Source organism: Lycorma delicatula, chromosome 10 (assembly GCF_047948215.1).
Source record: "Lycorma delicatula isolate Av1 chromosome 10, ASM4794821v1, whole genome shotgun sequence".
NCBI lineage: Eukaryota > Metazoa > Arthropoda > Insecta > Hemiptera > Fulgoridae > Lycorma > Lycorma delicatula.
In genome coordinates, this window is record NC_134464.1 from 109,768,908 (window position 1) to 109,781,211 (window position 12,304).

General features: G+C 30.6%; 1 long non-coding RNA gene across 1 annotated transcript in view; it reads left to right on the forward strand.

The window, feature by feature from the left end:
• Positions 1 to 10,383, forward strand: part of LOC142331445 (uncharacterized) — a 28,513-nt gene extending 18,130 nt beyond the window's left edge. Inside the window, exon 3 of the long non-coding RNA XR_012757996.1 lies at positions 10,142 to 10,383. This is a non-coding gene — a long non-coding RNA (uncharacterized LOC142331445). The remainder of the gene's footprint in view (positions 1 to 10,141) is intronic.
• The last annotated feature ends 1,921 nt before the right edge of the window (positions 10,384 to 12,304 follow it).

The window sequence follows — 12,304 nt, forward strand, 5'->3', positions numbered from 1 at the left end:
AGTTGTTAGAGCGAGTAAACAATTGTAATACTAATAACTAATAACCACTCATTGTAATACTAATAACCACTCAGAAACACCGAAAAGTAATTAAATTATTTTTGAATTATTTTAAACTCGCACCAAATCCCTCAAACGAGTCGCTCGAGTCTCGAGCAAGTAAACTCCTCTAATATCACCGACCAATCAGAAACACAGAAAAGTAATAAACTTGTTTGTAAATCTTATAACGTCGTGCCAGTTAAGAGACATCTCTCAGTCTCGTCAAAATAGCTTACCTTTATGCGTGTCGTTTGTTTGATAACTGAACAATTGTCTAGAAAGGAAAAACCACACAGTCTAGGACATTATTTTAAAGTGAGGAACATTTATTTTATTGTATGCAACATAGTTTTTTTTTTTAATATATCGGTTTAAAATTAAATATTTATTTTTTCATTTATTGTTTGATGAAAACTAAATTAAAATTTCAACATGGTTTTTAATAACACGTTGCTAGAATTTATATGATCAACTTTTTTTAAATGTAATCTCGTTTTTAATGACGTTTTTAAATTTAAAATCTATTCTAGTTAAATAATAAACTTCCAGTTTACAAAATTTGTTCTAATCAAAAAAAGAAGGGTGATTTGATTTTTTTATTTTTTATTTGATGTGATACATCAATATGGAGAAATTTTTGTATAAAAATAATTTATCAATTTTATGTATGAACTAAAATGAATTTTATAAAGGATAGGAGTATAAAATGTCTTTCATGTTTTCTATAATTTTATAGGAATTGCCTAATTTTTATATTACATCTAAGATACATTATTTGTATAAATAGTAAATATAATTTATGTGTATTGAATAGGTCTGTTTTTCTTTTGGCTACCATTAATGGCCTACTGAAAATAAGTACAAATATCTTTATATAATGACTATCTCACAGGAACTATCTTAATTTTACTGTTTTATGGATTGAATATTATAATTATTATTCCTGAAATAGGAAATATTTTTTTAAAAACTGTATTAAAAGAGAAAAATGTATTTTAATTCCTTTTTAATTAGGAAAACAACAGTAATGTGCAGTTCTATATCATATTTAAAATACACTCATTCTTTTTTAGTTAGTATACTTTATTTACATTTTATTTTACACAGTAAAAAAGGTAAATAAGTTTAGAAATGCTAGTAACTGATCATGAACACCAGATCCAGTGGAATGTTGCCTAATGTAGCCCTTGAGAATGTGGGTGTCTTGTTCATTAGGTTAATGAATTATTTGGAATTATTGCTACATAAAATTAATCATAGTTGAAGTTTTAATTTTGTATAATTTGTTATTTTATCTTTCTTTTCAGATTATAAAAATTGTCTTTCCCCGCTAGAAAAATCAGAATCTTTTTTTAAACAAAATTGTTGAACCAAATATTACTAGACATTCACACATTTTCAGATCTACAACATTCAATTTCTTTCTTCTATGATTCTCTAGAAAATTCTAGAAATAAATGCCAATTATCTTTTGTACTAATATTTGTCATTATTGCAGATATATTCATTTATTTCTCAAGATTTTATAATGATAAGCAATTATCTTGGGTATCATGGGTTATATGACCAACACTATAAATATCTGTCCATGTTCGGTTATGAAATAACCAAATAAATATACATATATATTTATTATTATAAGACCCACCAAACTTAGCCTACACTTGTTATGCTCGCTAACATTGACTAGCAAGTGAAGCGAGTGTAGGTTAAGTTAGGTTAGATTATATTTCTACTTAACGCATGAGACCTATTATCTTTTATTTTAATTAAAGATAATTTCAAATTTATTTTTGTTTCTTATGTTACTTTCTTATGTTTCTTTTTGTTTCTTATGTTACCGGATCTGATCTCCAAGGTTAGTAGCCCTGGAGTGGGTGTGTACCCCAGCGGCTAGCCTTGCTACAGAAAGGATAATTTCAAATGAATACACTTGAACACCAATCGTGGCAGAGGGTGCACGTAAATACCCTCGTTTAGAAACCTTCGATTCGCCTCAAGCAAAGAGGAAAAAGAGTAAGGAGTCAGATAAAATCAAGAAAGATGCTGACAGAATCAGTAGAGAATTGAGAAACTTGTTGTTTGGAAACAATGTTCCCAAACTAAGATTTTTAATTAAAGGAGAATGGAAACTTCCAAAAGGTCAGTCCATTCTTAATCGCTAGAGAGATTGCTAATTGTGCTGATGGTCCCGTTAAAGAAATCCGGAAGACTTTTAATGGATTGCACGTCGAAACTATTAACGACAGTCAATGCCAGAAAGTCCAGGCATTGAAGAAGATCGGTGAATTTGCTGTATCTATGTAACCGCATAGCACCCTTAACACATGCAGAGGAGTTGTTGTTTGCCGCGATCTTCTAAACTGTACAGAAGAAGAAATAGTACAGGAAATGTCGAGTCAAGGAGTGATTCAGTGTCACTAATGACCAAAGTAGTCGATGCCCCTAAAAACCTTAAAAAAAAAAAAAATAATAATGTAATTAATAACTCTTAAATCGATTACACCTTGAGGAGTTAAATGTAATCGTATTGTATTTCTGTTTATCGCTGCCACTCTCTATGAATGCTGAATCAGTTTCCATGAAATATTTATTAAATTATTCTTACTGTGTTTATGTCACCAATGGGGATCATGATTTGAAACAAAACAAAGTAGCAGTCATTTGGTTGCAAGTTTTCCCTGTTACACGCATCAAAAACTTTATTTTGACATTTGTAGCTTACTTCTATCTTTACTACTTATTTGAACCTATGTTCCTAATTTTTATGTCAAGATCAGTGACTAGTATGATTTACAGGCAGTTAGAAATCTAAAGGCACGTATCTGTGCTACAACAACTCTTATAAAGAATGTTTGAAATGGCTCATCTTTTGTATTCTTGCCCCTTAAACCTTCTACTTTCTGTAATGACTGTATCCAAATATATGCATTCCTTTTACATTGCACCAATTTGTATACACTATTAGCTTGAATATATTTGTACTAATTTCTATATTCCAGATGTCCAGTACCCCTTGATTTTCACAGTGTCCATATTATGAAGCCAGTAGCAAGTAATGTTCAAGATGGTATTTCTTCCTTATCTTTTTGCTTCAATCTTTTTCTTATATCATCCATAGCTGTTAAAATAGCAACAAAGTTTACTATTTATAAGGTGTGGAATATTACTCTCCTGGACTAAAGTTTGTGAAATCCAAAACTATTCAGTTTGAAATAAATATTTTCCTGTCTTTATTTTTATATCCATTTAATTATAATTTTTTTCCTAATTTTCTTTTTTTGGTCTTTTAAGAATAACATTTACTTGGGCTACAATTATAAACAGCTCCCTCACAAAAGTTAAATTATATTTTTCACAAAACTACAGATGAAATAAAAATTTTTAAATGTTGTAAATTTTGAAAATTTCATCATTTAAGTAACTGAAAATTTTGTCTGATATTAGAAGTCAGAAATTTAAATCTGCAAGTACAATGTCAGTATACAAAAGGAAAAAGGTTAGCTAAAGAACTGTTATACAGGTGTTATTTAAAGGGGCTACTACAGGACAAATTCCTTGCCCAAAGTGGATGTTATAGAACTTATTTACTTTCATTCATTTTAATGTAGCATTTTAAAACCGTTATTGTAATATATCTAAAAATACTTTGTGCAAATAAAAGCCATTAAATTATTTGTCTGTTGTTAAAACTGCTGCTTAATCTAAAAGTGCCCAATTGTTTATTTTTTAATAAATTCCGTTAGAAATACGATTTATTTGTACTGATTCATCTTTGTAAACACAACTGTTATATTTACGTTTGTATGCATAGAAGTGCACAGTGAATTTGATAAACGTTGCATTGGCACTATTTCTTTTTCAGCTTTTCAAATGAAAGGAACGTTACAACATAAAAGAGCATAGCGTTCATTATTCTATTGCTGAATAATTGTATGTAAAGTTATATTATAATAATAAAAGACATACATTATTTTCTTTTATTTTAATTAATTCAATGAATCAATGAAGAAAGTATTGTAATGTTCCTTAAACAGATCAGATATACATGTGAGTTAATATGATGAAGAGTAGTTAATTGAATGTAGCCCACCAGGCTGGTCTAGTAACCCACCTGGTCTAGTGGTGAACGCGTCTTCCCAAATCAGCTGATTTGGAAGCCGAGAGTTCCAGCATTCAAGTCCTAGTAAAGCCAGTTATTTTTACACGGATTTGAATACTAGATCGTGGATACCGGTGTTCTTTGGTGGTTGGGTTTCAATTAACCGCACATCTCAGGAATGGTCGAACTGAGAATGTACAAGACTACACTTCATTTACACTCATACATATCATCCTCATTCATCCTCTGAAGTATTATCTAAACGGTAGTTACCGGAGGCTAAACGGGAAAAAAGAGAGAGGCTGGTCTAGTGGTTAACTTGTCACAAATCAGCTGATTTCAAAGTTAAGAGTGTTAAATTTAAATCCTAGTAAACTCGGTTACTTTTGTATGGATTTGAATACTAGATTGTGGATACAAGTGTTCTTTGGTGGTTGGGTTTTAATTAACCACATCTCAGGAAGGGTCGACCTAAGACTGCAAACTACACTTCATTTACATTCATATATATCATCCTGATATAAATGAATCAGGATGATATATCCTGACTCAGGATATATATAGGTGGTTCCACTGTAATAAGGTGGAACCACCTTGCAATGGTTCCAGAGGCTAAACAGAAGAGAAAGAGAGAGTTAATTGAATCTGTGATACCATTTCCACCCTCCATTTAGTTAATTTCTCAGCTCTTTTAACTAACTCCCTTTAATATTACTTTTATTACTACTTCCATAATTACAGTACATTTGTCAAGTTACTGTGCACTGGAATTATGGGAGTGTAATAAACAAACTTTCTTAATTATTACTTTGCATGTTTATTTCATTATTTTAAAGTAATGGATATTACAATAACTGAAATAGTTTATAAAAGGTGTTGAAAATGACCTCTTCAAACATTAATACAACGTTGCACATGTTTCAGTTTGTTTTCCTACACATTAACTAACTGATGTACTGGAATGTCTCGTATGCTGTTATTGTAGTTTTTAGTTTGTCAATTGTGTGTGTTCTGTTGCGATACACTGTTATTTTTACTGCCTCCATAGAAAGTAATATGGGGTAGTCTGACTAGGCAATTGTGCAGGCCAAAAACCCCTCAAAATGGTTTGTTTACCAATGATATTTCATAAAAAATCATTGACCTCTTAGCTGTGGCACTATCTTGTTGGGATAGCCATGATTAATTTCCACTTCTGTTAACTGATTAATGAAAGTTATTAAAACAGTTCAATAATGACCACTATCAACTGTATCTTCAAAAACAATTGAACTCGCAATGCGCATTCTGTTCACATCACACCAGTCTGCAATTTTTGCGTCATATAAAGATTGTTCATGCAATTCATAAGAGGTTAGTAGTCAACCACAGTTGTATATTTTGTAATTTAATATATCCTCCCAGTTGAAACCTCTCTTTCTGTAAAAAACCTAACCTTCAGTATACCTATGCAATTTTGGTCAATAAAATGTTTAAACTATTTACAATAATTTAGTCTTTTGGCATGATCTGTTGGTTTCAGTTCTTGAATACACATTACTTTGTAGGAAAAGAGTTTCACATCTTTTCTTACACCTTTATGTGTGTTAGCATGTCTGATATCTTGCTGCTTCGCTAACTTACGCATTAGCTTTGATGGACTTTCTGCCATAGCATCTGAAATATCTGTTTGTTAATTTAGGTGGTCTTCCACTTTGATCAGCATCTTCAGCAGAGCCTGTTGTTCGAAATTTTTCGATAAGAGTTTGAAATCCATTGCATTTAGGAACAGCAAGTATCTGAAAACTTTTCAGAAAAATTGCGCTTCACTAATTCAGTATACTTGTCACCTTCTTGAAAGGCATGTTCAGTGTCTTTCGTGAAAAGCGTATTCCTATATTAAAAGAATCATTTCTTTTCTCACAACTGTTGATTCTGATAAACGAAACAACACAAAATGAAAAAAGGAATATTCAATAAATCACATCTAATGTCTTAGTTTATCACTGAGCAATACCCAATGAACCACGGGCAACCAACCTAACATAAAAAGACCAGAATGCACCACATGATTCTAAAATATAGAGTGACTTTTTGAATGCACTGTTATGATCACTATCAATAAAAGCACCTGGCAGTCTACATATCTGATTCATTGCATTTCTCAATTTCTCTTCTGAAAATAAATAGTCAGTTTTTTATCTGTTTTCATCTCCAGCAGATTTCTAAAAAACTACCAAAGAAGTTGGAGATTTTGAAATCTCCAGCCTTCTTTTGTAGGTTTTTTACTAGCCTTATATTATTACCATTATTATTAGTATATTTTGTAGTATTTATTATCCTTCCTCCACTTTCATTACATGTTCTCAGTTGTTTCCTTTCGCTTGTTCATCCCTCCAAAGTACGTTTGGGTGCCTTACAGCACCAGTTTCCATATTATTATTCTATAACAATATTTATATTACTCTTCCATAATTTTCTCTTTCTCTTAATACAGTACTTCAATTGTACCATCTTCATATTGATTAGTTGGTATATAAACTTTTATTGAAAGCAGGTTCCTGGGTTTATTCTCATTCTGACTGCACTTTTCCTATCATTAGTAAAAACTATCCTAGTAAACTAAATTTCTTTTTTTTAGAATTATTCCTACATCACTTCTACTTTTTTACTTCCTGAATTGTAACATCATCTTCTAATAACTTCATCCTTTCTCATTTCACTTTATTTACTCCAGTTCCATTACTTCTATGTTTACGTTCATCGCTCTTTTAAAATTTTCTAACTTCTTTGTTTGCAAAAATGTTTCTACATTTAATGTACCTGTACGTATTTCCTTTCCATCTTTTTCTGACTTCCAATTGCTGATTACGTAAACCAGGTTGATAAAACATAATATTTATAGTTATTAATTTTAATTCATTAAAATTCATTATCGCATTTAAAAGTTACACAAAAAAACATCAGGAAAAACATATCCTTATTTATAATTTGTTAAAAATTCCTTTTTGCGCTCTATAGTATATGTGATTTCTAATATTCTGGCTCTCACAAAGTGTTATTTTCTTGAAAACACTGCATAAACCACTCTAAATTCACATGTTTCACATGTATTAGTGAGTATAAAAATCTTCAATAATTTAAAAAGGGAATATAATCTTTAACTTTCAGGCAAGTAATACAAAAAGTACATCGTAATATTAAATGCTATCATTGAATATTTATACTTCCTTCCTCTTCATCCACCAGTTGACCTTCATTAAATAGTTAATTCCTTTTTCCACGACCACTTTCAGTTCTCTTCAGTATCCTCTTTAAAACCTCCCTTATTATATACCCTAGCATCCGTTATGACTTATCAGCACTGTCCTTGCCACTTAACTGCAGTTTTAATTTATCGATCAGGCAAACACTGTTCTATTCACTGATAAACAATCACTGACAAAAAACATACTAAACGATCCGTTATCAATACTTTCTTTTGGAGCTATAATTTCTTAATCTCTTCCTACATGTTCTACAAGAAAGACCTTCTTGCCATGTATCTGGATAAAAGTCATTATGGGTTATTTAATTGTTATTTGAATAATTCAAACCACCATCTGAATTGCATATGAGAGATATACTAAATCTGTTACTTTAGCAGCTCCCAAACCATGCACATGGATATCAAGAGCCTCTTAAATTTTTTGACAGGAATTGTGCACAATAGATGTATAAGTAGCATCATTCATGTTATAGTAAACCTTTTAAATATTAAGTTGCTTACGTGTACTTTTATTTTCGAATTCATTAATGCGATCTTCTTTGAATTGAATTCATTAATGCACTACGCTATTCTGTTATTATCCTGTTCCAGCATATTTACTAATACAACTGGTTTTGTTATTTTTTGTTTCCCATAACAGTTCTGAAGGACTGCGGGAGTTGTTTCTTTTCCCAGAATTTATTTATAATTCATACCGCATAGATAAATCGGTACCTATGTTGTGAGTAAATTGCAATTTACTCGCAACATATATTTTATTACAATTCTTAATAGTCACAAATAAAATCAATAATTTTATTGTAATACCACATAAATGGAGGAATGAAAAAGTACTAAACTTTACCGACCAAATTCTAATTAATACGCTACTATATCTACATCAATGTTTATCGAGTGACAATGGATTAAAGAAAATTTGAAAATGTATCGACTGGTTTTTTGAAACAATAGGACACTGTGGTTCAATGTAACTACAAAACGTGATTTAAAGATCACCACAATTACGGCCTGTGAATAGCATTGGAAACTGTCGAACATATGAAAGGTTTGAAGGGAAAAAAGTTGAATTAGCATAAGAAGTACTTATTATTTCATTATTATTTAAGGACTTATACAGTCGACACAAGTCAACGCAACAAGCAGCACCTGAATTAAACATTCCTCGTTCAATTACTCATAATGTGTTAAGGAACCTTTTAAAATTTGTTCTTGTCAAATAGTGCCACCGATCGCACAACAAGATAGGATTAATTGTAAGAATTCTGTTTGATTGTTTGATGATGACAATTATCTTAATTGAAATAACTCGATCTTACGAGGCTACTTTTCATTTACTTTTAAAGGTAAATAAAACATCAGATTCTGGGGTTCAGAAAACCCCCATTACAATGCTGAGCGCATCAGGACAGTTTGAAAATTAATGTGTGACAAGTGACATTGGTGAGATTACTTCATTTTTTCTTTTATGAACATTTACCTCGATATATCGGAAAGTTTTTCTTTTCCTCATCTACAACATTTACAACTTATATTCCAGCAATTTGGACCCTGCTACTGCCACGAGTATAACCGTTCAGTAATTAATAAGTGGTTAAACGGTCGGGTCAATTTGAAATATTATTTATTTGAATATAGCTTCAAATTTAATAATCTTAAAAATTAATAATGGTTTTTTCCAAAGTAAATAATTTTTATAAAATAAAATAAAAAATTAAAACAGCTGCAGGCTTTAGCTAAGATATTACAGCAGCTTTTTAACTTTATTCGACAAATAAATTTTTGGACTGAACAAATATACATCAGGATAGACAAATGTTAAAGTTATGGGGAAAATAAAAAGGTTTTGTGTTTTTTTTTTTTAATTTTGACCATTTTCATATATAGGTGACTATATAAATAAAATAGTTTAATAAACGGTAAACTTTTTACACACAATATATTTAAATACTTTTACACAAAATATACACTGTAAATCATTACAAGCAAAACTTTTTTTGTAATGCTATTAACCATAAAGAACCACTAATTAGATATTTCAGAACTTACATATGCGTGAATATTTTGATGTTGCAAACAGTACCTAAGACCAATACATTCAGGGTTTGAAGATGTAGATTCTTTAAACTGATAACCACTGACGGTGAAGTTTAATATTTTGTATTGTAAAATATTTTTGTTTAAAAATACCTACAACTGAATAGTTTTATATATTAGAAATAAATAATTAAAGGATATTTACATAAACATAAATTAAGTTATTAAATAAGGCACCTAAAAAAAATAACGGTCATGGGAATTAATAAAATAAATAAATACATTCTTTAAACAATCGGTGCATTTGATGTAATAATTTATGACTGCATACAACAAAGTTGTGTTTATAAAATACACACACACACTATATATATATATATATATATATATATATATATATATATATATATATATATATATGTAAGTAATGTGTGTTTAATTAAGGACCCTACAGTCCTAGTTTGAGATACTACAACTACAAAGTATGTTAAAGAGTCACGGATAGATCCATAGTCAAAGATGTACTGATCAAATCCCAAAAACCAGGATACATCAACTCAAGCTGATCCTCATAGTGTCCTTGGTTTGGATCTAACAGGCTGGCTGAACACTAGATTGAGAAGTTCTCACGTTGACCACAATACAAGCTCATTCAAAAATCTTATGCATTATTTATTTAATGTTTTGACCACCTCAAATATATGCTTTTTTTCTAGATACTAAGGAATCGGCTGAGGACTGGTTTCGGCTTCATGAAGAATTTTAGAACTACATAAACTGAATATAAACTACTTAACCAAACGCTAAATGTAGCAGTATGTTTATTAAATACGGTTGCGAGATAAAGTTATCAAAGAAAGTAGAGAGAGAAAATGAAATCCAACTAGAATTAGTACTATTAAACATTAGTCGGTACTTTGATATTTGAAATTAAAACAGAATAAAATTTGTTCTTAATAAATAAGGGTTTAAAATATTACTTTAATACTACCATAAAATTAGATTTATGTAGTAACTTGTTATATTATTTTCTATCTCATTTAATACACGAATCTTTTCAAGACATCCTCATTCACTGTTTACAAAACATCTGATACTATTACTTTATTTATAAAAAATAAACCTCCGGGAACAGGATGGCAAGTGTAGTTGAATAATAACATAAGCAGTAGCCAGGATTTTCTCCAGGGGGAAAATATGAAAATGTTTTTTGTTAAAAAATGGTTTTATTTGAACATCTTAAAACGCCAAAAGTAATAATTGGAATGCTATTCGAAACTATCTAAATCATAACTCAGCACTGGCCTATGAGAGTTCTGTGTTAATCCTGACAAAATTTCTTTCTCAAATTTATTTTTAGCTTCCAGAACACTCTTTTTATGCACACTTATCATGCAAAGACCGACAAGCCGATTTTCTGTCATTGCTGACTGTAACCAAGTTTTTGTCCTGCATAAGGTGCTGAAGGATCATTCGATAGTAAACGTTGTACAAGTGAGATAAGTAGGGTCAATTGTACGGATGGGTAGAACAATCGGGTTTCTTTAACTACTGCAACTAATACTACCTCCTTCAGTTCGGCATTTGGCACATTTTTTCCTTTCTATTGGTTGTACTAAAGTACACCTTCACCGAGGAAATCATTAGTAACAAAATAAGATCGGTCAGAATACTGACTTTTCCGTGTCAAGTCAAGTAAATTAACGAATTTCATTCCAAAACTGTATTCCTTACTAAACTACGTATCGTAGATAAAAAAAAAAAATATATTTCATATGTTGTTCCCGAGTGACCCACTGTCATAATAAAATCACGGTAAACAAATTGAACAGTCGCCGAGCATTACTGATATATTCAAGAAAGTGTTATTTTCTATTCAAACAGTTAACATCACATTAATATAGTTATATAAAATGCGTGATTATACTGAAATGATGTGGAGTTTGTTTTTAATAAAATGATATCGCTTTTCTTTTCCTGTTTAGCCTCCGGTAACTACCGTTTAGATAATTCTTCAAAGGATGATATGCGTGAGTGTAAATTAAGTGTAGTCTTGTACATTCTCAGTTCGACAATTCCTGAGATGTGTGGTTAATTGAAACCCGACCGCCAAAGAACACCGGTATCCACGATCTAGTATTAAAAATAACTGGCTTTACTAGGACTGCTAGGAATGCTGGAACTCTCGGCTTCCAAATCAGCTGATTTGGGAAGATGCGTTAACCACTAGACCAACCCGGTGGGAAAAAAAAAAAATGATATCACTGTCAGACACGTTTTTAACCTGTTTGATTGCTGAAATAGCAATATATTTGTGGTAACGATTGTTAAAGTGTAAGGTATTCTGCTCGCTCCAGTTAAGAGCAGGCTTGGCTTTGACAGATAGTATATCTACATTTTTTAATATTTTTCATTTCCTGGCTATATACTTGAACTGTTTACCTATAATAGCATACGAGTCATAACATTATTACAACTAATAATAACAGCATTTGGTGTTGCATTATACAATGCATGTGAATGTTTGATAATCTGGTTAAATGTTACTTCTCGGAGTTTTGGCAGATCACGACATTTCAAAAACAAAAAAAAATATCTATAATTTTAGCATTCAAAATTCTCAGAAAGATTTACATACACATGTATAAATGTTTTTTTTTTTTATTTCATTTGTTTTACTTTTTTTTTGTTGATATCTTTAAATCGGAGGGAGGGATTTGGATGAAATCTGTGAGAATGGTTTTGTATATGGAGCATTGATGCCAATTCATTTTAGCACAGTAACTCAGGGTCGTGGAGAGATACGATCACCTTAAGTTCCATTTCTCTAAATTTTACTCAAAGAGTAGAATGATTTTTATACATAAATATTCTTTACA